Source organism: Saccoglossus kowalevskii, chromosome 1, assembly GCF_978046115.1.
Source record: "Saccoglossus kowalevskii chromosome 1, keSacKowa6.1, whole genome shotgun sequence".
NCBI classification, from domain to species: Eukaryota; Metazoa; Hemichordata; class Enteropneusta; family Harrimaniidae; genus Saccoglossus; species Saccoglossus kowalevskii.
In genome coordinates, this window is record NC_140641.1 from 26,175,609 (window position 1) to 26,199,580 (window position 23,972).

Below are 23,972 nucleotides of genomic sequence, written 5' to 3' on the forward strand. Positions count from 1 at the left end.
CGCAGATCCGCCTCATGTGAGAACAATGTGGGTTTCCTAACTAGATTTTCAGGGAAATGTCGACCATTGATCAAGTTATTATTATTTATTAAAAATGGACAGGTTTTCGATGTACTAAGCAATGAAATAATCGAGAGTTGGCCAGATCCACAGGTCACCTGTACTTGTCGAGTACTGACGCCCTCACACGCCGCGTTTCGCATAAAAGAAAACCCATTGGTTGACAGCAACCATATGATTTGGGGGGCTACGGACGCTGATAGGATGATCGCTGGCATGGGATTAGTGCCGCTTGGTGTGCGTGCATAATCTCTCTCTCTCTACCCAGAATCCTTTGTGGCCAAGTTTGTCGCGAATTTTCAGTATATACAACGCATTTCGTGGAGTCAAATGTCCATGAGCGACCATTAAAATCATGTGGTTAATATTTAAGTCATGACATTACCAGTCTATTGTGTGCAACTACTAGTTAGAATACGATTTTTTCCAGATGCTCTTGGCACTCACCGTCGTGTCTGTTTTGTTTCATTCCATGGGGTACTCCGTTGTTGACAGTCAATGGCATACTTACCTGGCGTAGGGGTTAACCGTGATCATGGAGGCGGTTCCCTCAGGGAGAGGCCCTCCCATTGCACTTCGGCTGGGCTGACACCTGCGATCGCCCCAAATGTGGGCGACTCGGGCGCATAATTTATGTTAGTGGGGGACTGCGTTCGCGCTATCCCCTGATAATGAAACTAAAAAATCAGATCTAATTTCTTACATTGGTCATCTCTAGTGAGAAATCGCGCAGATCCGCCTCATGTGAGAACAATGTGGGTTTCCTAACTAGATTTTCAGGGAAATGTCGACCATTGATCAAGTTATTATTATTTATTAAAAATGGACAGGTTTTCGATGTACTAAGCAATGAAATAATCGAGAGTTGGCCAGATCCACAGGTCACCTGTACTTGTCGAGTACTGACGCCCTCACACGCCGCGTTTCGCATAAAAGAAAACCCATTGGTTGACAGCAACCATATGATTTGGGGGGCTACGGACGCTGATAGGATGATCGCTGGCATGGGATTAGTGCCGCTTGGTGTGCGTGCATAATCTCTCTCTCTCTCTACCCAGAATCCTTTGTGGCCAAGTTTGTCGCGAATTTTCAGTATATACAACGCATTTCGTGGAGTCAAATGTCCATGAGCGACCATTAAAATCATGTGGTTAATATTTAAGTCATGACATTACCAGTCTATTGTGTGCAACTACTAGTTAGAATACGATTTTTTCCAGATGCTCTTGGCACTCACCGTCGTGTCTGTTTTGTTTCATTCCATGGGGTACTCCGTTGTTGACAGTCAATGGCATACTTACCTGGCGTAGGGGTTAACCGTGATCATGGAGGCGGTTCCCTCAGGGAGAGGCCCTCCCATTGCACTTCGGCTGGGCTGACACCTGCGATCGCCCCAAATGTGGGCGACTCGGGCGCATAATTTATGTTAGTGGGGGACTGCGTTCGCGCTATCCCCTGATAATGAAACTAAAAAATCAGATCTAATTTCTTACATTGGTCATCTCTAGTGAGAAATCGCGCAGATCCGCCTCATGTGAGAACAATGTGGGTTTCCTAACTAGATTTTCAGGGAAATGTCGACCATTGATCAAGTTATTATTATTTATTAAAAATGGACAGGTTTTCGATGTACTAAGCAATGAAATAATCGAGAGTTGGCCAGATCCACAGGTCACCTGTACTTGTCGAGTACTGACGCCCACACACGCCGCGTTTCGCATAAAAGAAAACCCATTGGTTGACAGCAACCATATGATTTGGGGGGCTACGGACGCTGATAGGATGATCGCTGGCATGGGATTAGTGCCGCTTGGTGTGCGTGCATAATCTCTCTCTCTCTCTACCCAGAATCCTTTGTGGCCAAGTTTGTCGCGAATTTTCAGTATATACAACGCATTTCGTGGAGTCAAATGTCCATGAGCGACCATTAAAATCATGTGGTTAATATTTAAGTCATGACATTACCAGTCTATTGTGTGCAACTACTAGTTAGAATACGATTTTTTCCAGATGCTCTTGGCACTCACCGTCGTGTCTGTTTTGTTTCATTCCATGGGGTACTCCGTTGTTGACAGTCAATGGCATACTTACCTGGCGTAGGGGTTAACCGTGATCATGGAGGCGGTTCCCTCAGGGAGAGGCCCTCCCATTGCACTTCGGCTGGGCTGACACCTGCGATCGCCCCAAATGTGGGCGACTCGGGCGCATAATTTATGTTAGTGGGGGACTGCGTTCGCGCTATCCCCTGATAATGAAACTAAAAAATCAGATCTAATTTCTTACATTGGTCATCTCTAGTGAGAAATCGCGCAGATCCGCCTCATGTGAGAACAATGTGGGTTTCCTAACTAGATTTTCAGGGAAATGTCGACCATTGATCAAGTTATTATTATTTATTAAAAATGGACAGGTTTTCGATGTACTAAGCAATGAAATAATCGAGAGTTGGCCAGATCCACAGGTCACCTGTACTTGTCGAGTACTGACGCCCACACACGCCGCGTTTCGCATAAAAGAAAACCCATTGGTTGACAGCAACCATATGATTTGGGGGGCTACGGACGCTGATAGGATGATCGCTGGCATGGGATTAGTGCCGCTTGGTGTGCGTGCATAATCTCTCTCTCTCTACCCAGAATCCTTTGTGGCCAAGTTTGTCGCGAATTTTCAGTATATACAACGCATTTCGTGGAGTCAAATGTCCATGAGCGACCATTAAAATCATGTGGTTAATATTTAAGTCATGACATTACCAGTCTATTGTGTGCAACTACTAGTTAGAATACGATTTTTTTTCCAGATGCTCTTGGCACTCACCGTCGTGTCTGTTTTGTTTCATTCCATGGGGTACTCCGTTGTTGACAGTCAATGGCATACTTACCTGGCGTAGGGGTTAACCGTGATCATGGAGGCGGTTCCCTCAGGGAGAGGCCCTCCCATTGCACTTCGGCTGGGCTGACACCTGCGATCGCCCCAAATGTGGGCGACTCGGGCGCATAATTTATGTTAGTGGGGGACTGCGTTCGCGCTATCCCCTGATAATGAAACTAAAAAATCAGATCTAATTTCTTACATTGGTCATCTCTAGTGAGAAATCGCGCAGATCCGCCTCATGTGAGAACAATGTGGGTTTCCTAACTAGATTTTCAGGGAAATGTCGACCATTGATCAAGTTATTATTATTTATTAAAAATGGACAGGTTTTCGATGTACTAAGCAATGAAATAATCGAGAGTTGGCCAGATCCACAGGTCACCTGTACTTGTCGAGTACTGACGCCCTCACACGCCGCGTTTCGCATAAAAGAAAACCCATTGGTTGACAGCAACCATATGATTTGGGGGGCTACGGACGCTGATAGGATGATCGCTGGCATGGGATTAGTGCCGCTTGGTGTGCGTGCATAATCTCTCTCTCTCTACCCAGAATCCTTTGTGGCCAAGTTTGTCGCGAATTTTCAGTATATACAACGCATTTCGTGGAGTCAAATGTCCATGAGCGACCATTAAAATCATGTGGTTAATATTTAAGTCATGACATTACCAGTCTATTGTGTGCAACTACTAGTTAGAATACGATTTTTTTTCCAGATGCTCTTGGCACTCACCGTCGTGTCTGTTTTGTTTCATTCCATGGGGTACTCCGTTGTTGACAGTCAATGGCATACTTACCTGGCGTAGGGGTTAACCGTGATCATGGAGGCGGTTCCCTCAGGGAGAGGCCCTCCCATTGCACTTCGGCTGGGCTGACACCTGCGATCGCCCCAAATGTGGGCGACTCGGGCGCATAATTTATGTTAGTGGGGGACTGCGTTCGCGCTATCACCTGATAATGAGACTAAAAAATCAGATCTAATTTCTTACATTGGTCATCTCTAGTGAGAAATCGCACAGATCCGCCTCATGTGAGAACAATGTGGGTTTCCTAACTAGATTTTCAGGGAAATGTCGACCATTGATCAAGTTATTATTATTTATTAAAAATGGACAGGTTTTCGATGTACTAAGCAATGAAATAATCGAGAGTTGGCCAGATCCACAGGTCACCTGTACTTGTCGAGTACTGACGCCCTCACACGCCGAGTTTCGCATAAAAGAAAACCCATTGGTTGACAGCAACCATATGATTTGGGGGGCTACGGACGCTGATAGGATGATCGCTGGCATGGGATTAGTGCCGCTTGGTGTGCGTGCATAATCTCTCTCTCTCTCTACCCAGAATCCTTTGTGGCCAAGTTTGTCGCGAATTTTCAGTATATACAACGCATTTCGTGGAGTCAAATGTCCATGAGCGACCATTAAAATCGTGTGGTTAATATTTAAGTCATGACATTACCAGTCTATTGTGTGCAACTACTAGTTAGAATACGATTTTTTTTCCAGATGCTCTTGGCACTCACCGTCGTGTCTGTTTTGTTTCATTCCATGGGGTACTCCGTTGTTGACAGTCAATGGCATACTTACCTGGCGTAGGGGTTAACCGTGATCATGGAGGCGGTTCCCTCAGGGAGAGGCCCTCCCATTGCACTTCGGCTGGGCTGACACCTGCGATCGCCCCAAATGTGGGCGACTCGGGCGCATAATTTATGTTAGTGGGGGACTGCGTTCGCGCTATCCCCTGATAATGAAACTAAAAAATCAGATCTAATTTCTTACATTGGTCATCTCTAGTGAGAAATCGCGCAGATCCGCCTCATGTGAGAACAATGTGGGTTTCCTAACTAGATTTTCAGGGAAATGTCGACCATTGATCAAGTTATTATTATTTATTAAAAATGGACAGGTTTTCGATGTACTAAGCAATGAAATAATCGAGAGTTGGCCAGATCCACAGGTCACCTGTACTTGTCGAGTACTGACGCCCTCACACGCCGCGTTTCGCATAAAAGAAAACCCATTGGTTGACAGCAACCATATGATTTGGGGGGCTACGGACGCTGATAGGATGATCGCTGGCATGGGATTAGTGCCGCTTGGTGTGCGTGCATAATCTCTCTCTCTCTACCCAGAATCCTTTGTGGCCAAGTTTGTCGCGAATTTTCAGTATATACAACGCATTTCGTGGAGTCAAATGTCCATGAGCGACCATTAAAATCATGTGGTTAATATTTAAGTCATGACATTACCAGTCTATTGTGTGCAACTACTAGTTAGAATACGATTTTTTTTCCAGATGCTCTTGGCACTCACCGTCGTGTCTGTTTTGTTTCATTCCATGGGGTACTCCGTTGTTGACAGTCAATGGCATACTTACCTGGCGTAGGGGTTAACCGTGATCATGGAGGCGGTTCCCTCAGGGAGAGGCCCTCCCATTGCACTTCGGCTGGGCTGACACCTGCGATCGCCCCAAATGTGGGCGACTCGGGCGCATAATTTATGTTAGTGGGGGACTGCGTTCGCGCTATCCCCTGATAATGAAACTAAAAAATCAGATCTAATTTCTTACATTGGTCATCTCTAGTGAGAAATCGCGCAGATCCGCCTCATGTGAGAACAATGTGGGTTTCCTAACTAGATTTTCAGGGAAATGTCGACCATTGATCAAGTTATTATTATTTATTAAAAATGGACAGGTTTTCGATGTACTAAGCAATGAAATAATCGAGAGTTGGCCAGATCCACAGGTCACCTGTACTTGTCGAGTACTGACGCCCTCACACGCCGCGTTTCGCATAAAAGAAAACCCATTGGTTGACAGCAACCATATGATTTGGGGGGCTACGGACGCTGATAGGATGATCGCTGGCATGGGATTAGTGCCGCTTGGTGTGCGTGCATAATCTCTCTCTCTCTACCCAGAATCCTTTGTGGCCAAGTTTGTCGCGAATTTTCAGTATATACAACGCATTTCGTGGAGTCAAATGTCCATGAGCGACCATTAAAATCATGTGGTTAATATTTAAGTCATGACATTACCAGTCTATTGTGTGCAACTACTAGTTAGAATACGATTTTTTTTCAGATGCTCTTGGCACTCACCGTCGTGTCTGTTTTGTTTCATTCCATGGGGTACTCCGTTGTTGACAGTCAATGGCATACTTACCTGGCGTAGGGGTTAACCGTGATCATGGAGGCGGTTCCCTCAGGGAGAGGCCCTCCCATTGCACTTCGGCTGGGCTGACACCTGCGATCGCCCCAAATGTGGGCGACTCGGGCGCATAATTTATGTTAGTGGGGGACTGCGTTCGCGCTATCCCCTGATAATGAAACTAAAAAATCAGATCTAATTTCTTACATTGGTCATCTCTAGTTAGAAATCGCGCAGATCCGCCTCATGTGAGAACAATGTGGGTTTCCTAACTAGATTTTCAGGGAAATGTCGACCATTGATCAAGTTATTATTATTTATTAAAAATGGACAGGTTTTCGATGTACTAAGCAATGAAATAATCGAGAGTTGGCCAGATCCACAGGTCACCTGTACTTGTCGAGTACTGACGCCCTCACACGCCGCGTTTCGCATAAAAGAAAACCCATTGGTTGACAGCAACCATATGATTTGGGGGGCTACGGACGCTGATAGGATGATCGCTGGCATGGGATTAGTGCCGCTTGGTGTGCGTGCATAATCTCTCTCTCTCTCTACCCAGAATCCTTTGTGGCCAAGTTTGTCGCGAATTTTCAGTATATACAACGCATTTCGTGGAGTCAAATGTCCATGAGCGACCATTAAAATCATGTGGTTAATATTTAAGTCATGACATTACCAGTCTATTGTGTGCAACTACTAGTTAGAATACGATTTTTTTCCAGATGCTCTTGGCACTCACCGTCGTGTCTGTTTTGTTTCATTCCATGGGGTACTCCGTTGTTGACAGTCAATGGCATACTTACCTGGCGTAGGGGTTAACCGTGATCTCTAGGCCTGCTTTCTGCTGTTGGTATAACCATTGTCCAGCTTCCTGCTACTGGTGACTTGACTGCTGATCAACCCTTATCCTTGCTGCTTCTCTTTGGTGAGTAATTGCTTGATTGTTTCTGGTTACTGTATTTGTTGTTGTCTCCCCGGGTGTGTGCCATCTTTGGCCCCCGGGGAAAGTCCGGAAGCTGCCGTGAAGAGAAGACACTGCGAAGCGCTCCTGAAGAAACCAGCTCCTGTCTCGTTCTGCTCTGCTTGGTGAGTCTTACCCATTATTTGTCTGCTTGTCGCTAGTTTTCTACTTGGCGTCCTGTGTATCCTGTGTGGTTGGTGTCACCTATCTGGAGGACTGGCCTTTGCGCCGTTTCCCAAATCCTCCCCCGATTGTTGATCACTGCTCTGACGAGAATGAGGCGAGATTCCTCTATCTCGGTCACGTTGACTGAACCTGTCAAACCAGTTGACCTGTTCAAAAGAATTAAAGAGTTAGGTATTAATATTGACGACTTGACGTGTGTCCAGCCTCTGCCTGGTAACAAGTATGATATAACATTCACCTCATTCAGCAAAAGAAGAGAAAATGAACGGAAATTTGAAAAGATGCATGGCGTAGAAGATTGCAAAAATTTTACTGAGTACACGATCGTCACCCTTTTCCATATCCCATCTGAGACCAACGACAACGAAATTCGGTACACTCTTAGCCAATATGGCGAGGTCTTGGCCTCCCGCTTCTGTACCTACCACTTCGCTCCAAAAGTGTTCAATGGTAACCGCCAATATAAAATGAAATTGAGATCTAACATTCCATCTGCGTTACGTATCTCCGGACGTAATGTTTGGGTTTCATACATGGGACAAGTGAGAACATGCAACAGATGCCAGCAATCAGGTCACTTATCCAAAGACTGCAAAACCACCATTTGCAACAGATGCCTTGAGCATGGCCATTCGACAAATGACTGTGACAAAACCATTGTGTGCACTATCTGCCACAAACCCGGTCACATCGCTCGGAATTGCAAAATCTCCTTTGCTAACCAAGTCTCTAAAAGTCCCTCATGGGCAAATGCGCCACCAATGTCCTCTAGCTGCAAATGTGGAAACTTCGTTGCAGCCTTGGACATCAAGTGCATGTACTGCTCAGATCTGGTCCCTCCAAAAGAAGCAACTATAGAATCATGTACCAAGTGCTCCAAAAAATCCGAATCCCCATATGTAGAAGTCGCATGCCAGGACTGTTTACCCACCATTGAAGATATGGTCATAGAAAATACCACCGGAGAAAACACAACCGCCAACACAACCACCAACCCTCCGTCTGAGTTTCCTGTTCATGCTCCCACGGCCTCTTCTAGGTTACCAGTTACCAAATCAAACGAACCATCTGTTACCCAAAAACAGACACCCAAGATCCCAGCCAACACGGAGAATATGACCAATGAAATGGATCAACCAACACCAGCCCACAGTAGTGGTGAAAGCTCTCAATCATCATATGAGACTGCCATAGTCACACTGCCGCAGCCAGCTACAGCCCACCCTGGTCCAGAAAACACGAAACCTCCAACAGAAGATAGAAAAAGACACTTCTCAGATGATGGTCAAACAGATGAAAGTGCAAAAAAAATGAAACCACCGGAAGTGACCAAACTTCATGAAATTGTTACTAAAAATGCTAAGTTTACTTGCAACCAGTTCGCCAGCATTGGTTGCGAATTCATTGCTGAATCCTTTGCCAGCCTGCGTTCCCACTGTAAGAAGGAACATGGAGAGAGGGGAGTGAAATTATTTTGTCCGGTGTCAGCCTGCAAATTTTCCTCCGGCACAACATTGGCTTGGACAAAACATGTACACACAACACATACACACTTCTTATCGCAGCAGACGATAGAAAGTTTACAGCAGTGTCTCACCCTTAACCAGTAATATCATGACTACCATCGCCTCTATAAACATCCAGGGACTACGCAACCAAGCCTCCAGACTCGCCTTCTTTAACCACTGCCATAGCGCCAAATTCGACCTTATCTGCATCCAGGAAACGTATATGAGCTCTTGTGATGATGCGGAGCAATGGGAGATGGAATGGGGTGGACGCATCCTGTATAGCCTTGGGTCTAAACACTCAAGAGGCGTGGCCATCCTTTTCTCTCCAGCCTTCCAAGCGAAGTACAATGAAGTTCATACGGATTCTGAAGGCAGAGTTGTTTCTGTCTCCATCACGCATGGCACCACTTCCTTTCGTTTGTGTTCTGTCTATGCCCCCAATAATCCTCAGGCTCGCATTAGCTTCTTCGGTTCTCTTGCTCAATATTTGCCCCCAAACAAAGAGACAATCCTATGTGGTGATTTCAATTGTGTCAGTGATCCACTGCTTGACAAACTTGGTGGACTTGATAGCCCAGAAGTCCGGGCCGGCTCTGATGTCCTTAATTCCATCTGCTCTGACTATAATATCACTGATCACTGGCGCATTTCCCATCCCTCAACGAAGGAATTCACCTGGAGGAGTGCCAACAACGCTTCTGCATCTAGAATTGACAAGTTTCTGACCCCCAAAAACATGACCACTGAATCTAAAATCATTCCTTGTCCATTCTCTGACCATGAATTCATCACCTGTGTACTCAAGATGCCAACATCCATCGCAAGAGGTCGAGGTGTATGGAAGTGTAATATCTCAACCCTCCAAGACCCTGTAGTCAGGAGTAGCATAAGAAAACACATCCAACAATGGAAGACCCTTAAACCTGCCTTTGACTCTATTTTGGACTGGTGGGACACAGTCAAGGCTCGGGCCAAATCACTAATCACCACGCACTCAAAACGCATATCGCAAGACAATAGAGCAAAGCTGAACAAACTTCTTCATCATTTTAAAGAACTGACACATAAGCTTAACTCGGGAGACCGTACTCGGGCTACCCTGGGATCCTACCACATTACCAAAAAGAAAATTCATGATTTACAGCTTAGGAAACTGGAAGGGGCGAAAATCCGCTCGCGAGCACAACTTATTCAAGAGCAGGAAAGATGGTCAAGCGTCTTTTTAACTACAGAACGCAGACGTGGCAAGAGCAAGCTGGTCTCCAGTGTTATCAATGCTGAAGGCAAAGTGGTGTCAGATCCGGATGAAGTCCCATCTGTCTTTGCCCAATTTTATAGTAAATTATATACATCACAACCAAACTTAGACTGCAAGGAGCAAGATTTCTTCCTGGGCAAGCTCACCAGGTCTTTCTCTGACATGCAAAAACAACAACTTGACAAACCAATTATACAGAAAGAGTTACATGATGCTCTGAAGAACATGAAAGATAATAAGACCCCGGGCTTGGATGGTCTTCCCAAAGAATTTTATATGCTCTTCTGGGAAGATCTAGGAGAAGATTTCACCCAAGTTATTAATATCGCCATGACACAAGGTCAACTATCCACCTCCCAGCGTCAGGGTCTAATCACCCTGGTGAATAAGCCTTCACCCCAAGAAGGTAATCATCACGAAGCAGTGCGCCCTGGGGATAAAAGACCTATATCCCTTCTTAACGTTGACTACAAAATCGTCACGAAAGCTCTCGCCACCCGTTTATATTCTGTTCTTCCATCTGTTATCGGGCCTTTCCAAACCTGTGGTGTTGCTGGGCGGTCAATTCACCAAAACGTGCGCATCCTGAGAGATTTCACCACTTTTGCTAATAGCAGAGGCTTTGGCAGTGCTATCGTTTCTTTGGATCAGAAAAAAGCCTTTGATAGGGTTGAGTGGAAATTCCTATATAAAACCCTCATGCAGCTGAATTGCGGCTCACTCTTCTGTTCTTACATCAAGACGATCTACAATGATATCATGAGTTCGGTCACCGTCAATGGGCATGTGTCCCCTGCCTTTTCTTTATCTAGGGGTGTCCGTCAGGGCTGCCCACTCTCACCTTTGCTGTACATCATTTTCATGGAGCCGCTTGCAGCAGCTGTGCAGAGTTCAACCGAAATCAAAGGTGTGAAACTACCTGGATCAAAAACTGAATGCAAACTTCTCCAATATGCAGATGACTCCACAGCTCTGGTTACTGATAATAAGTCGTTCAAGGCTCTGTTCCAACTTTTTGAGAGATTTGGTACTGCTTCGGGCTCTGAACTCAATATGACGAAATGCAAAGGTCTCTTCCTAGGAAGCTGGAGAAACCGTTCAGACAAGCCTTATAACATTGACTGGACGGGGGTCAGAATCAAAATCAATGGCTTCTGGTTTGGGAGCATCGATATGAGTGCCGTCAATTGGGACAGTTGCGTCAAGAAGTTTAAAACCACTCTTACTCAATGGGAGAAGAGACGTCTCTCAATGGTCGGAAAAGTCATCGTCATAAACAACCTCGTTACCGCACCACTTTGGTACATTGCACACATCTACAATATTCCCAACTCTGTCATTCAGACGCTCACTCCTCTGGTTTTCAACTTCATGTGGTCTGGGAAGAAAGAATTTATAAAGCGGGAAACTTTCTATCTGCCTCTACAAGAAGGGGGATTGGGCCTGGTTAACATCCAAATGAAGGCTGATGCCATTTTTATTCAAAGTTCCTGTAGTTCTATGGTGTCGGATCTCCCAGATCGCTTCTTCCCTCTGTCCTGGGCGAATAAAAACCTTCTAGCAATTCTGGCTCTGCCTTGGTCTAACCTGTATCCGCACTTTTCTGACCCACCACAATGGCATGCTCACCTCAGAAAGTCTTGTCAACAAAACCATGCGACACTCTGCACATCCAACTGGACGATCATATCTACAAAATCTGTGTATTCCACTCTCCTTGAGAAACTATCGCATACCCCACACGTCATCTTGAAAGCTCCCCACATGAACTGGAGTAAAATTTTCGCATCGTGCCACAGTCCTCTTCTGGATAACCTGTTGAAGGAGCTGGCCTGGAAAATCGTTCACAAGGCTCTGAAGACAAAGAGCACCCTATATCATTGGGGATGCATAACTTCTCGCTCCTGCCCAAGAGTTGACTGCTCACAAGTAGAGACTCTCGACCACCTGTTCTTAGAATGTGACACACCATCCTTGCTCTGGTCCTGGCTCGAACACTATATCCGTCATAACACCGGAATCACCATTATCTGCAGCAAAAATCTTGTGTACTATGGGATTCTCGCCTCACCACTCCAAGCTCACATTCAGGCCGTCATATTGTACATGGTTAATGTTATTAAACATGAAATCTGGAAATCCAGATGCTACGCCAACTTTGAAAAACAGCATGTCACATATGCAGAAGTCCTCATAAACACCAAGAGGTATATTAGTTCCAGAATCGAAGCCGACATCAATAATGAGGACACCGATACCGTCTCGGAAAAATGGCAATTCCTCATCGAAAAGACCAACTCCAAAGTGAAATCTAAACTTTAGGGTTCTGTTTTTCTGTCTTTTGTTTCATCTTTCCTGTTGTCTGTTAGCCTTTTATTTATTTATTTGTCGTGCTTTTGGTTTAACAACTGTTTCAAAAGATCAGGCAGGGAGGATCGTAACCTCGTGTGCCTAGACCCAGCGTGGCTGGCCTGCCTAGGGTGCACAGTTGTAGGTTAGAGTAGATTTTCCTTTGTTTTTGTTGTTGTTGGTATTCTTTGTCTTAGAGTAGGGTTTTTTTTTTGCCACCCTAAAACAAAAATAGGCGGTTCCCTCAGGGAGAGGCCCTCCCATTGCACTTCGGCTGGGCTGACACCTGCGATCGCCCCAAATGTGGGCGACTCGGGCGCATAATTTATGTTAGTGGGGGACTGCGTTCGCGCTATCCCCTGATAATGAAACTAAAAAATCAGATCTAATTTCTTACATTGGTCATCTCTAGTGAGAAATCGCGCAGATCCGCCTCATGTGAGAACAATGTGGGTTTCCTAACTAGATTTTCAGGGAAATGTCGACCATTGATCAAGTTATTATTATTTATTAAAAATGGACAGGTTTTCGATGTACTAAGCAATGAAATAATCGAGAGTTGGCCAGATCCACAGGTCACCTGTACTTGTCGAGTACTGACGCCCTCACACGCCGCGTTTCGCATAAAAGAAAACCCATTGGTTGACAGCAACCATATGATTTGGGGGGCTACGGACGCTGATAGGATGATCGCTGGCATGGGATTAGTGCCGCTTGGTGTGCGTGCATAATCTCTCTCTCTCTCTACCCAGAATCCTTTGTGGCCAAGTTTGTCGCGAATTTTCAGTATATACAACGCATTTCGTGGAGTCAAATGTCCATGAGCGACCAGTAAAATCATGTGGTTAATATTTAAGTCATGACATTACCAGTCTATTGTGTGCAACTACTAGTTAGAATACGATTTTTTCCAGATGCTCTTGGCACTCACCGTCATGTCTGTTTTGTTTCATTCCATGGGGTACTCCGTTGTTGACAGTCAATGGCATACTTACCTGGCGTAGGGGTTAACCGTGATCATGGAGGCGGTTCCCTCAGGGAGAGGCCCTCCCATTGCACTTCGGCTGGGCTGACACCTGCGATCGCCCCAAATGTGGGCGACTCGGGCGCATAATTTATGTTAGTGGGGGACTGCGTTCGCGCTATCCCCTGATAATGAAACTAAAAAATCAGATCTAATTTCTTACATTGGTCATCTCTAGTGAGAAATCGCGCAGATCCGCCTCATGTGAGAACAATGTGGGTTTCCTAACTAGATTTTCAGGGAAATGTCGACCATTGATCAAGTTATTATTATTTATTAAAAATGGACAGGTTTTCGATGTACTAAGCAATGAAATAATCGAGAGTTGGCCAGATCCACAGGTCACCTGTACTTGTCGAGTACTGACGCCCTCACACGCCGCGTTTCGCATAAAAGAAAACCCATTGGTTGACAGCAACCATATGATTTGGGGGGCTACGGACGCTGATAGGATGATCGCTGGCATGGGATTAGTGCCGCTTGGTGTGCGTGCATAATCTCTCTCTCTACCCAGAATCCTTTGTGGCCAAGTTTGTCGCGAATTTTCAGTATATACAACGCATTTCGTGGAGTCAAATGTCCATGAGCGACCATTAAAATCATGTGGTTAATATTTAAGTCATGACATTACCAGTCTATTGTGTGCAACTACTAGTTAGAATACGATTTTTTCCAGATGCTCTTGGCACTCACCGTCGTGTCTGTTTTGTTTCATTCCATGGGGTACTCCGTTGTTGACAGTCAATGGCATACTTACCTGGCGTAGGGGTTAACCGTGATCATGGAGGCGGTTCCCTCAGGGAGAGGCCCTCCCATTGCACTTCGGCTGGCCTGACACCTGCGATCGCCCCAAATGTGGGCGACTCGGGCGCATAATTTATGTTAGTGGGGGACTGCGTTCGCGCTATCCCCTGATAATGAAACTAAAAAATCAGATCTAATTTCTTACATTGGTCATCTCTAGTGAGAAATCGCGCAGATCCGCCTCATGTGAGAACAATGTGGGTTTCCTAACTAGATTTTCAGGGAAATGTCGACCATTGATCAAGTTATTATTATTTATTAAAAATGGACAGGTTTTCGATGTACTAAGCAATGAAATAATCGAGAGTTGGCCAGATCCACAGGTCACCTGTACTTGTCGAGTACTGACGCCCTCACACGCCGCGTTTCGCATAAAAGAAAACCCATTGGTTGACAGCAACCATATGATTTGGGGGGCTACGGACGCTGATAGGATGATCGCTGGCATGGGATTAGTGCCGCTTGGTGTGCGTGCATAATCTCTCTCTCTCTACCCAGAATCCTTTGTGGCCAAGTTTGTCGCGAATTTTCAGTATATACAACGCATTTCGTGGAGTCAAATGTCCATGAGCGACCAGTAAAATCATGTGGTTAATATTTAAGTCATGACATTACCAGTCTATTGTGTGCAACTACTAGTTAGAATACGATTTTTTCCAGATGCTCTTGGCACTCACCGTCGTGTCTGTTTTGTTTCATTCCATGGGGTACTCCGTTGTTGACAGTCAATGGCATACTTACCTGGCGTAGGGGTTAACCGTGATCATGGAGGCGGTTCCCTCAGGGAGAGGCCCTCCCATTGCACTTCGGCTGGGCTGACACCTGCGATCGCCCCAAATGTGGGCGACTCGGGCGCATAATTTATGTTAGTGGGGGACTGCGTTCGCGCTATCCCCTGATAATGAAACTAAAAAATCAGATCTAATTTCTTACATTGGTCATCTCTAGTGAGAAATCGCGCAGATCCGCCTCATGTGAGAACAATGTGGGTTTCCTAACTAGATTTTCAGGGAAATGTCGACCATTGATCAAGTTATTATTATTTATTAAAAATGGACAGGTTTTCGATGTACTAAGCAATGAAATAATCGAGAGTTGGCCAGATCCACAGGTCACCTGTACTTGTCGAGTACTGACGCCCTCACACGCCGCGTTTCGCATAAAAGAAAACCCATTGGTTGACAGCAACCATATGATTTGGGGGGCTACGGACGCTGATAGGATTATCGCTGGCATGGGATTAGTGCCGCTTGGTGTGCGTGCATAATCTCTCTCTCTCTCTACCCAGAATCCTTTGTGGCCAAGTTTGTCGCGAATTTTCAGTATATACAACGCATTTCGTGGAGTCAAATGTCCATGAGCGACCAGTAAAATCATGTGGTTAATATTTAAGTCATGACATTACCAGTCTATTGTGTGCAACTACTAGTTAGAATACGATTTTTTCCAGATGCTCTTGGCACTCACCGTCGTGTCTGTTTTGTTTCATTCCATGGGGTACTCCGTTGTTGACAGTCAATGGCATACTTACCTGGCGTAGGGGTTAACCGTGATCATGGAGGCGGTTCCCTCAGGGAGAGGCCCTCCCATTGCACTTCGGCTGGGCTGACACCTGCGATCGCCCCAAATGTGGGCGACTCGGGCGCATAATTTATGTTAGTGGGGGACTGCGTTCGCGCTATCCCCTGATAATGAAACTAAAAAATCAGATCTAATTTCTTACATTGGTCATCTCTAGTGAGAAATCGCGCAGATCCGCCTCATGTGAGAACAATGTGGGTTTCCTAACTAGATTTTCAGGGAAATGTCGACCATTGATCAAGTTATTATTATTTATTAAAAATGGACAGGTTTTCGATGTACTAAGCAATGAAATAATCGAGAGTTGGCCAGATCCACAGGTCACCTGTACTTGTCGAGTACTGACGCCCTCACACGCCGCGTTTCGCATAAAAGAAAACCCATTGGTTGACAGCAACCATATGATTTGGGGGGCTACGGACGCTGATAGGATGATCGCTGGCATGGGATTAGTGCCGCTTGGTGTGCGTGCATAATCTCTCTCTCTACCCAGAATCCTTTGTGGCCAAGTTTGTCGCGAATTTTCAGTATATACAACGCATTTCGTGGAGTCAAATGTCCATGAGCGACCATTAAAATCATGTGGTTAATATTTAAGTCATGACATTACCAGTCTATTGTGTGCAACTACTAGTTAGAATACGATTTTTTCCAGATGCTCTTGGCACTCACCGTCGTGTCTGTTTTGTTTCATTCCATGGGGTACTCCGTTGTTGACAGTCAATGGCATACTTACCTGGCGTAGGGGTTAACCGTGATCATGGAGGCGGTTCCCTCAGGGAGAGGCCCTCCCATTGCACTTCGGCTGGCCTGACACCTGCGATCGCCCCAAATGTGGGCGACTCGGGCGCATAATTTATGTTAGTGGGGGACTGCGTTCGCGCTATCCCCTGATAATGAAACTAAAAAATCAGATCTAATTTCTTACATTGGTCATCTCTAGTGAGAAATCGCGCAGATCCGCCTCATGTGAGAACAATGTGGGTTTCCTAACTAGATTTTCAGGGAAATGTCGACCATTGATCAAGTTATTATTATTTATTAAAAATGGACAGGTTTTCGATGTACTAAGCAATGAAATAATCGAGAGTTGGCCAGATCCACAGGTCACCTGTACTTGTCGAGTACTGACGCCCTCACACGCCGCGTTTCGCATAAAAGAAAACCCATTGGTTGACAGCAACCATATGATTTGGGGGGCTACGGACGCTGATAGGATGATCGCTGGCATGGGATTAGTGCCGCTTGGTGTGCGTGCATAATCTCTCTCTCTCTACCCAGAATCCTTTGTGGCCAAGTTTGTCGCGAATTTTCAGTATATACAACGCATTTCGTGGAGTCAAATGTCCATGAGCGACCAGTAAAATCATGTGGTTAATATTTAAGTCATGACATTACCAGTCTATTGTGTGCAACTACTAGTTAGAATACGATTTTTTCCAGATGCTCTTGGCACTCACCGTCGTGTCTGTTTTGTTTCATTCCATGGGGTACTCCGTTGTTGACAGTCAATGGCATACTTACCTGGCGTAGGGGTTAACCGTGATCATGGAGGCGGTTCCCTCAGGGAGAGGCCCTCCCATTGCACTTCGGCTGGGCTGACACCTGCGATCGCCCCAAATGTGGGCGACTCGGGCGCATAATTTATGTTAGTGGGGGACTGCGTTCGCGCTATCCCCTGATAATGAAACTAAAAAATCAGATCTAATTTCTTACATTGGTCATCTCTAGTGAGAAATCGCGCAGATCCGCCTCATGTGAGAACAATGTGGGTTTCCTAACTAGATTTTCAGGGAAATGTCGACCATTGATCAAGTTATTATTATTTATTAAAAATGGACAGGTTTTCGATGTACTAAGCAATGAAATAATCGAGAGTTGGCCAGATCCACAGGTCACCTGTACTTGTCGAGTACTGACGCCCTCACACGCCGCGTTTCGCATAAAAGAAAACCCATTGGTTGACAGCAACCATATGATTTGGGGGGCTACGGACGCTGATAGGATTATCGCTGGCATGGGATTAGTGCCGCTTGGTGTGCGTGCATAATCTCTCTCTCTCTCTACCCAGAATCCTTTGTGGCCAAGTTTGTCGCGAATTTTCAGTATATACAACGCATTTCGTGGAGTCAAATGTCCATGAGCGACCAGTAAAATCATGTGGTTAATATTTAAGTCATGACATTACCAGTCTATTGTGTGCAACTACTAGTTAGAATACGATTTTTTCCAGATGCTCTTGGCACTCACCGTCGTGTCTGTTTTGTTTCATTCCATGGGGTACTCCGTTGTTGACAGTCAATGGCATACTTACCTGGCGTAGGGGTTAACCGTGATCATGGAGGCGGTTCCCTCAGGGAGAGGCCCTCCCATTGCACTTCGGCTGGGCTGACACCTGCGATCGCCCCAAATGTGGGCGACTCGGGCGCATAATTTATGTTAGTGGGGGACTGCGTTCGCGCTATCCCCTGATAATGAAACTAAAAAATCAGATCTAATTTCTTACATTGGTCATCTCTAGTGAGAAATCGCGCAGATCCGCCTCATGTGAGAACAATGTGGGTTTCCTAACTAGATTTTCAGGGAAATGTCGACCATTGATCAAGTTATTATTATTTATTAAAAATGGACAGGTTTTCGATGTACTAAGCAATGAAATAATCGAGAGTTGGCCAGATCCACAGGTCACCTGTACTTGTCGAGTACTGACGCCCTCACACGCCGCGTTTCGCATAAAAGAAAACCCATTGGTTGACAGCAACCATATGATTTGGGGGGCTACGGACGCTGATAGGATGATCGCTGGCATGGGATTAGTGCCGCTTGGTGTGCGTGCATAATCTCTCTCTCTACCCAGAATCCTTTGTGGCCAAGTTTGTCGCGAATTTTCAGTATATACAACGCATTTCGTGGAGTCAAATGTCCATGAGCGACCATTAAAATCATGTGGTTAATATTTAAGTCATGACATTACCAGTCTATTGTGTGCAACTACTAGTTAGAATACGATTTTTTCCAGATGCTCTTGGCACTCACCGTCGTGTCTGTTTTGTTTCATTCCATGGGGTACTCCGTTGTTGACAGTCAATGGCATACTTACCTGGCGTAGGGGTTAACCGTGATCATGGAGGCGGTTCCCTCAGGGAGAGGCCCTCCCATTGCACTTCGGCTGGCCTGACACCTGCGATCGCCCCAAATGTGGGCGACTCGGGCGCATAATTTATGTTAGTGGGGGACTGCGTTCGCGCTATCCCCTGATAATGAAACTAAAAAATCAGATCTAATTTCTTACATTGGTCATCTCTAGTGAGAAATCGCGCAGATCCGCCTCATGTGAGAACAATGTGGGTTTCCTAACTAGATTTTCAGGGAAATGTCGACCATTGATCAAGTTATTATTATTTATTAAAAATGGACAGGTTTTCGATGTACTAAGCAATGAAATAATCGAGAGTTGGCCAGATCCACAGGTCACCTGTACTTGTCGAGTACTGACGCCCTCACACGCCGCGTTTCGCATAAAAGAAAACCCATTGGTTGACAGCAACCATATGATTTGGGGGGCTACGGACGCTGATAGGATGATCGCTGGCATGGGATTAGTGCCGCTTGGTGTGCGTGCATAATCTCTCTCTCTCTCTACCCAGAATCCTTTGTGGCCAAGTTTGTCGCGAATTTTCAGTATATACAACGCATTTCGTGGAGTCAAATGTCCATGAGCGACCATTAAAATCATGTGGTTAATATTTAAGTCATGACATTACCAGTCTATTGTGTGCAACTACTAGTTAGAATACGATTTTTTCCAGATGCTCTTGGCACTCACCGTCGTGTCTGTTTTGTTTCATTCCATGGGGTACTCCGTTGTTGACAGTCAATGGCATACTTACCTGGCGTAGGGGTTAATCGTGATCATGGAGGCGGTTCCCTCAGGGAGAGGCCCTCCCATTGCACTTCGGCTGGGCTGACACCTGCGATCGCCCCAAATGTGGGCGACTCGGGCGCATAATTTATGTTAGTGGGGGACTGCGTTCGCGCTATCCCCTGATAATGAAACTAAAAAATCAGATCTAATTTCTTACATTGGTCATCTCTAGTGAGAAATCGCGCAGATCCGCCTCATGTGAGAACAATGTGGGTTTCCTAACTAGATTTTCAGGGAAATGTCGACAATTGATCAAGTTATTATTATTTATTAAAAATGGACAGGTTTTCGATGTACTAAGCAATGAAATAATCGAGAGTTGGCCAGATCCACAGGTCACCTGTACTTGTCGAGTACTGACGCCCTCACACGCCGCGTTTCGCATAAAAGAAAACCCATTGGTTGACAGCAACCATATGATTTGGGGGGCTACGGACGCTGATAGGATGATCGCTGGCATGGGATTAGTGCCGCTTGGTGTGCGTGCATAATCTCTCTCTCTCTACCCAGAATCCTTTGTGGCCAAGTTTGTCGCGAATTTTCAGTATATACAACGCATTTCGTGGAGTCAAATGTCCATGAGCGACCATTAAAATCATGTGGTTAATATTTAAGTCATGACATTACCAGTCTATTGTGTGCAACTACTAGTTAGAATACGATTTTTTCCAGATGCTCTTGGCACTCACCGTCGTGTCTGTTTTGTTTCATTCCATGGGGTACTCCGTTGTTGACAGTCAATGGCATACTTACCTGGCGTAGGGGTTAACCGTGATCATGGAGGCGGTTCCCTCAGGGAGAGGCCCTCCCATTGCACTTCGGCTGGGCTGACACCTGCGATCGCCCCAAATGTGGGCGACTCGGGCGCATAATTTATGTTAGTGGGGGACTGCGTTCGCGCTATCCCCTGATAATGAAACTAAAAAATCAGATCTAATTTCTTACATTGGTCATCTCTAGTGAGAAATCGCGCAGATCCGCCTCATGTGAGAACAATGTGGGTTTCCTAACTAGATTTTCAGGGAAATGTCGACCATTGATCAAGTTATTATTATTTATTAAAAATGGACAGGTTTTCGATGTACTAAGCAATGAAATAATCGAGAGTTGGCCAGATCCACAGGTCACCTGTACTTGTCGAGTACTGACGCCCTCACACGCCGCGTTTCGCATAAAAGAAAACCCATTGGTTGACAGCAACCATATGATTTGGGGGGCTACGGACGCTGATAGGATGATCGCTGGCATGGGATTAGTGCCGCTTGGTGTGCGTGCATAATCTCTCTCTCTCTCTACCCAGAATCCTTTGTGGCCAAGTTTGTCGCGAATTTTCAGTATATACAACGCATTTCGTGGAGTCAAATGTCCATGAGCGACCATTAAAATCATGTGGTTAATATTTAAGTCATGACATTACCAGTCTATTGTGTGCAACTACTAGTTAGAATACGATTTTTTCCAGATGCTCTTGGCACTCACCGTCGTGTCTGTTTTGTTTCATTCCATGGGGTACTCCGTTGTTGACAGTCAATGGCATACTTACCTGGCGTAGGGGTTAACCGTGATCATGGAGGCGGTTCCCTCAGGGAGAGGCCCTCCCATTGCACTTCGGCTGGGCTGACACCTGCGATCGCCCCAAATGTGGGCGACTCGGGCGCATAATTTATGTTAGTGTGGGACTGCGTTCGCGCTATCCCCTGATAATGAAACTAAAAAATCAGATCTAATTTCTTACATTGGTCATCTCTAGTGAGAAATCGCGCAGATCCGCCTCATGTGAGAACAATGTGGGTTTCCTAACTAGATTTTCAGGGAAATGTCGACCATTGATCAAGTTATTATTATTTATTAAAAATGGACAGGTTTTCGATGTACTAAGCAATGAAATAATCGAGAGTTGGCCAGATCCACAGGTCACCTGTACTTGTCGAGTACTGACGCCCTCACACGCCGCGTTTCGCATAAAAGAAAACCCATTGGTTGACAGCAACCATATGATTTGGGGGGCTACGGACGCTGATAGGATGATCGCTGGCATGGGATTAGTGCCGCTTGGTGTGCGTGCATAATCTCTCTCTCTCTCTACCCAGAATCCTTTGTGGCCAAGTTTGTCGCGAATTTTCAGTATATACAACGCATTTCGTGGAGTCAAATGTCCATGAGCGACCATTAAAATCATGTGGTTAATATTTAAGTCATGACATTACCAGTCTATTGTGTGCAACTACTAGTTAGAATACGATTTTTTCCAGATGCTCTTGGCACTCACCGTCGTGTCTGTTTTGTTTCATTCCATGGGGTACTCCGTTCTTGACAGTCAATGGCATACTTACCTGGCGTAGGGGTTAACCGTGATCATGGAGGCGGTTCCCTCAGGGAGAGGCCCTCCCATTGCACTTCGGCTGGGCTGACACCTGCGATCGCCCCAAATGTGGGCGACTCGGGCGCATAATTTATGTTAGTGGGGGACTGCGTTCGCGCTATCCCCTGATAATGAAACTAAAAAATCAGATCTAATTTCTTATATTGGTCATCTCTAGTGAGAAATCGCGCAGATCCGCCTCATGTGAGAACAATGTGGGTTTCCTAACTAGATTTTCAGGGAAATGTCGACCATTGATCAAGTTATTATTATTTATTAAAAATGGACAGGTTTTCGATGTACTAAGCAATGAAATAATCGAGAGTTGGCCAGATCCACAGGTCACCTGTACTTGTCGAGTACTGACGCCCTCACACGCCGCGTTTCGCATAAAAGAAAACCCATTGGTTGACAGCAACCATATGATTTGGGGGGCTACGGACGCTGATAGGATGATCGCTGGCATGGGATTAGTGCCGCTTGGTGTGCGTGCATAATCTCTCTCTCTCTCTACCCAGAATCCTTTGTGGCCAAGTTTGTCGCGAATTTTCAGTATATACAACGCATTTCGTGGAGTCAAATGTCCATGAGCGACCATTAAAATCATGTGGTTAATATTTAAGTCATGACATTACCAGTCTATTATGTGCAACTACTAGTTAGAATACGATTTTTTCCAGATGCTCTTGGCACTCACCGTCGTGTCTGTTTTGTTTCATTCCATGGGGTACTCCGTTGTTGACAGTCAATGGCATACTTACCTGGCGTAGGGGTTAACCGTGATCATGGAGGCGGTTCCCTCAGGGAGAGGCCCTCCCATTGCACTTCGGCTGGGCTGACACCTGCGATCGCCCCAAATGTGGGCGACTCGGGCGCATAATTTATGTTAGTGGGGGACTGCGTTCGCGCTATCCCCTGATAATGAAACTAAAAAATCAGATCTAATTTCTTACATTGGTCATCTCTAGTGAGAAATCGCGCAGATCCGCCTCATGTGAGAACAATGTGGGTTTCCTAACTAGATTTTCAGGGAAATGTCGACCATTGATCAAGTTATTATTATTTATTAAAAATGGACAGGTTTTCGATGTACTAAGCAATGAAATAATCGAGAGTTGGCCAGATCCACAGGTCACCTGTACTTGTCGAGTACTGACGCCCTCACACGCCGCGTTTCGCATAAAAGAAAACCCATTGGTTGACAGCAACCATATGATTTGGGGGGCTACGGACGCTGATAGGATGATCGCTGGCATGGGATTAGTGCCGCTTGGTGTGCGTGCATAATCTCTCTCTCTCTCTACCCAGAATCCTTTGTGGCCAAGTTTGTCGCGAATTTTCAGTATATACAACGCATTTCGTGGAGTCAAATGTCCATGAGCGACCATTAAAATCATGTGGTTAATATTTAAGTCATGACATTACCAGTCTATTGTGTGCAACTACTAGTTAGAATACGATTTTTTCCAGATGCTCTTGGCACTCACCGTCGTGTCTGTTTTGTTTCATTCCATGGGGTACTCCGTTGTTGACAGTGAATGGCATACTTACCTGGCGTAGGGGTTAACCGTGATCATGGAGGCGGTTCCCTCAGGGAGAGGCCCTCCCATTGCACTTCGGCTGGGCTGACACCTGCGATCGCCCCAAATGTGGGCGACTCGGGCGCATAATTTATGTTAGTGGGGGACTGCGTTCGCGCTATCCCCTGATAATGAAACTAAAAAATCAGATCTAATTTCTTACATTGGTCATCTCTAGTGAGAAATCGCGCAGATCCGCCTCATGTGAGAACAATGTGGGTTTCCTAACTAGATTTTCAGGGAAATGTCGACCATTGATCAAGTTATTATTATTTATTAAATATGGACAGGTTTTCGATGTACTAAGCAATGAAATAATCGAGAGTTGGCCTGATCCACAG

At 45.6% G+C, this 23,972-nt stretch overlaps 22 non-coding genes and 1 pseudogene across 22 annotated transcripts; all 23 read left to right on the top strand.

The window, feature by feature from the left end:
- The first annotated feature begins 563 nt into the window (after positions 1-563).
- Positions 564-728, top strand: LOC146750741 (U1 spliceosomal RNA). Its single transcript, XR_014930409.1, has one exon. It is a non-coding gene; the product is annotated as a U1 spliceosomal RNA (small nuclear RNA).
- A 625-nt stretch (positions 729-1,353) lies between these two features.
- Positions 1,354-1,518, top strand: LOC146750742 (U1 spliceosomal RNA). The gene has a single exon (XR_014930410.1). It is a non-coding gene; the product is annotated as a U1 spliceosomal RNA (small nuclear RNA).
- A 625-nt stretch (positions 1,519-2,143) lies between these two features.
- On the top strand, positions 2,144-2,308 carry LOC146750743 (U1 spliceosomal RNA). The gene has a single exon (XR_014930416.1). It is a non-coding gene; the product is annotated as a U1 spliceosomal RNA (small nuclear RNA).
- A 625-nt stretch (positions 2,309-2,933) lies between these two features.
- On the top strand, positions 2,934-3,098 carry LOC146750744 (U1 spliceosomal RNA). Its single transcript, XR_014930418.1, has one exon. It is a non-coding gene; the product is annotated as a U1 spliceosomal RNA (small nuclear RNA).
- A 625-nt stretch (positions 3,099-3,723) lies between these two features.
- Positions 3,724-3,888, top strand: LOC146750745 (U1 spliceosomal RNA). The gene has a single exon (XR_014930613.1). It is a non-coding gene; the product is annotated as a U1 spliceosomal RNA (small nuclear RNA).
- Positions 3,889-4,515: 627 nt separating this feature from the next.
- LOC146750746 (U1 spliceosomal RNA) lies at positions 4,516-4,680 on the top strand. Its single transcript, XR_014930420.1, has one exon. It is a non-coding gene; the product is annotated as a U1 spliceosomal RNA (small nuclear RNA).
- Positions 4,681-5,305: 625 nt separating this feature from the next.
- LOC146750747 (U1 spliceosomal RNA) lies at positions 5,306-5,470 on the top strand. Its single transcript, XR_014930421.1, has one exon. It is a non-coding gene; the product is annotated as a U1 spliceosomal RNA (small nuclear RNA).
- Positions 5,471-6,094: 624 nt separating this feature from the next.
- Positions 6,095-6,259, top strand: LOC146750748 (U1 spliceosomal RNA). Its single transcript, XR_014930425.1, has one exon. It is a non-coding gene; the product is annotated as a U1 spliceosomal RNA (small nuclear RNA).
- A 6,323-nt stretch (positions 6,260-12,582) lies between these two features.
- Positions 12,583-12,717, top strand: LOC146750749 (U1 spliceosomal RNA; annotated as a pseudogene).
- Positions 12,718-13,342: 625 nt separating this feature from the next.
- Positions 13,343-13,507, top strand: LOC144347515 (U1 spliceosomal RNA). The gene has a single exon (XR_013419660.1). It is a non-coding gene; the product is annotated as a U1 spliceosomal RNA (small nuclear RNA).
- Positions 13,508-14,128: 621 nt separating this feature from the next.
- Positions 14,129-14,293, top strand: LOC146750750 (U1 spliceosomal RNA). Its single transcript, XR_014930544.1, has one exon. It is a non-coding gene; the product is annotated as a U1 spliceosomal RNA (small nuclear RNA).
- A 623-nt stretch (positions 14,294-14,916) lies between these two features.
- LOC146750751 (U1 spliceosomal RNA) lies at positions 14,917-15,081 on the top strand. The gene has a single exon (XR_014930427.1). It is a non-coding gene; the product is annotated as a U1 spliceosomal RNA (small nuclear RNA).
- Positions 15,082-15,706: 625 nt separating this feature from the next.
- Positions 15,707-15,871, top strand: LOC144347539 (U1 spliceosomal RNA). The gene has a single exon (XR_013419684.2). It is a non-coding gene; the product is annotated as a U1 spliceosomal RNA (small nuclear RNA).
- Positions 15,872-16,492: 621 nt separating this feature from the next.
- Positions 16,493-16,657, top strand: LOC144347545 (U1 spliceosomal RNA). Its single transcript, XR_013419689.2, has one exon. It is a non-coding gene; the product is annotated as a U1 spliceosomal RNA (small nuclear RNA).
- A 623-nt stretch (positions 16,658-17,280) lies between these two features.
- LOC144347516 (U1 spliceosomal RNA) lies at positions 17,281-17,445 on the top strand. Its single transcript, XR_013419661.1, has one exon. It is a non-coding gene; the product is annotated as a U1 spliceosomal RNA (small nuclear RNA).
- Positions 17,446-18,070: 625 nt separating this feature from the next.
- LOC146750752 (U1 spliceosomal RNA) lies at positions 18,071-18,235 on the top strand. The gene has a single exon (XR_014930430.1). It is a non-coding gene; the product is annotated as a U1 spliceosomal RNA (small nuclear RNA).
- A 621-nt stretch (positions 18,236-18,856) lies between these two features.
- Positions 18,857-19,021, top strand: LOC146750753 (U1 spliceosomal RNA). The gene has a single exon (XR_014930545.1). It is a non-coding gene; the product is annotated as a U1 spliceosomal RNA (small nuclear RNA).
- A 625-nt stretch (positions 19,022-19,646) lies between these two features.
- On the top strand, positions 19,647-19,811 carry LOC144347524 (U1 spliceosomal RNA). Its single transcript, XR_013419669.2, has one exon. It is a non-coding gene; the product is annotated as a U1 spliceosomal RNA (small nuclear RNA).
- Positions 19,812-20,434: 623 nt separating this feature from the next.
- LOC144347546 (U1 spliceosomal RNA) lies at positions 20,435-20,599 on the top strand. Its single transcript, XR_013419690.2, has one exon. It is a non-coding gene; the product is annotated as a U1 spliceosomal RNA (small nuclear RNA).
- Positions 20,600-21,224: 625 nt separating this feature from the next.
- LOC146750754 (U1 spliceosomal RNA) lies at positions 21,225-21,389 on the top strand. The gene has a single exon (XR_014930578.1). It is a non-coding gene; the product is annotated as a U1 spliceosomal RNA (small nuclear RNA).
- A 625-nt stretch (positions 21,390-22,014) lies between these two features.
- LOC146750755 (U1 spliceosomal RNA) lies at positions 22,015-22,179 on the top strand. Its single transcript, XR_014930431.1, has one exon. It is a non-coding gene; the product is annotated as a U1 spliceosomal RNA (small nuclear RNA).
- Positions 22,180-22,804: 625 nt separating this feature from the next.
- Positions 22,805-22,969, top strand: LOC146750756 (U1 spliceosomal RNA). Its single transcript, XR_014930434.1, has one exon. It is a non-coding gene; the product is annotated as a U1 spliceosomal RNA (small nuclear RNA).
- A 625-nt stretch (positions 22,970-23,594) lies between these two features.
- Positions 23,595-23,759, top strand: LOC146750757 (U1 spliceosomal RNA). Its single transcript, XR_014930437.1, has one exon. It is a non-coding gene; the product is annotated as a U1 spliceosomal RNA (small nuclear RNA).
- Positions 23,760-23,972: the final 213 nt, after the last annotated feature.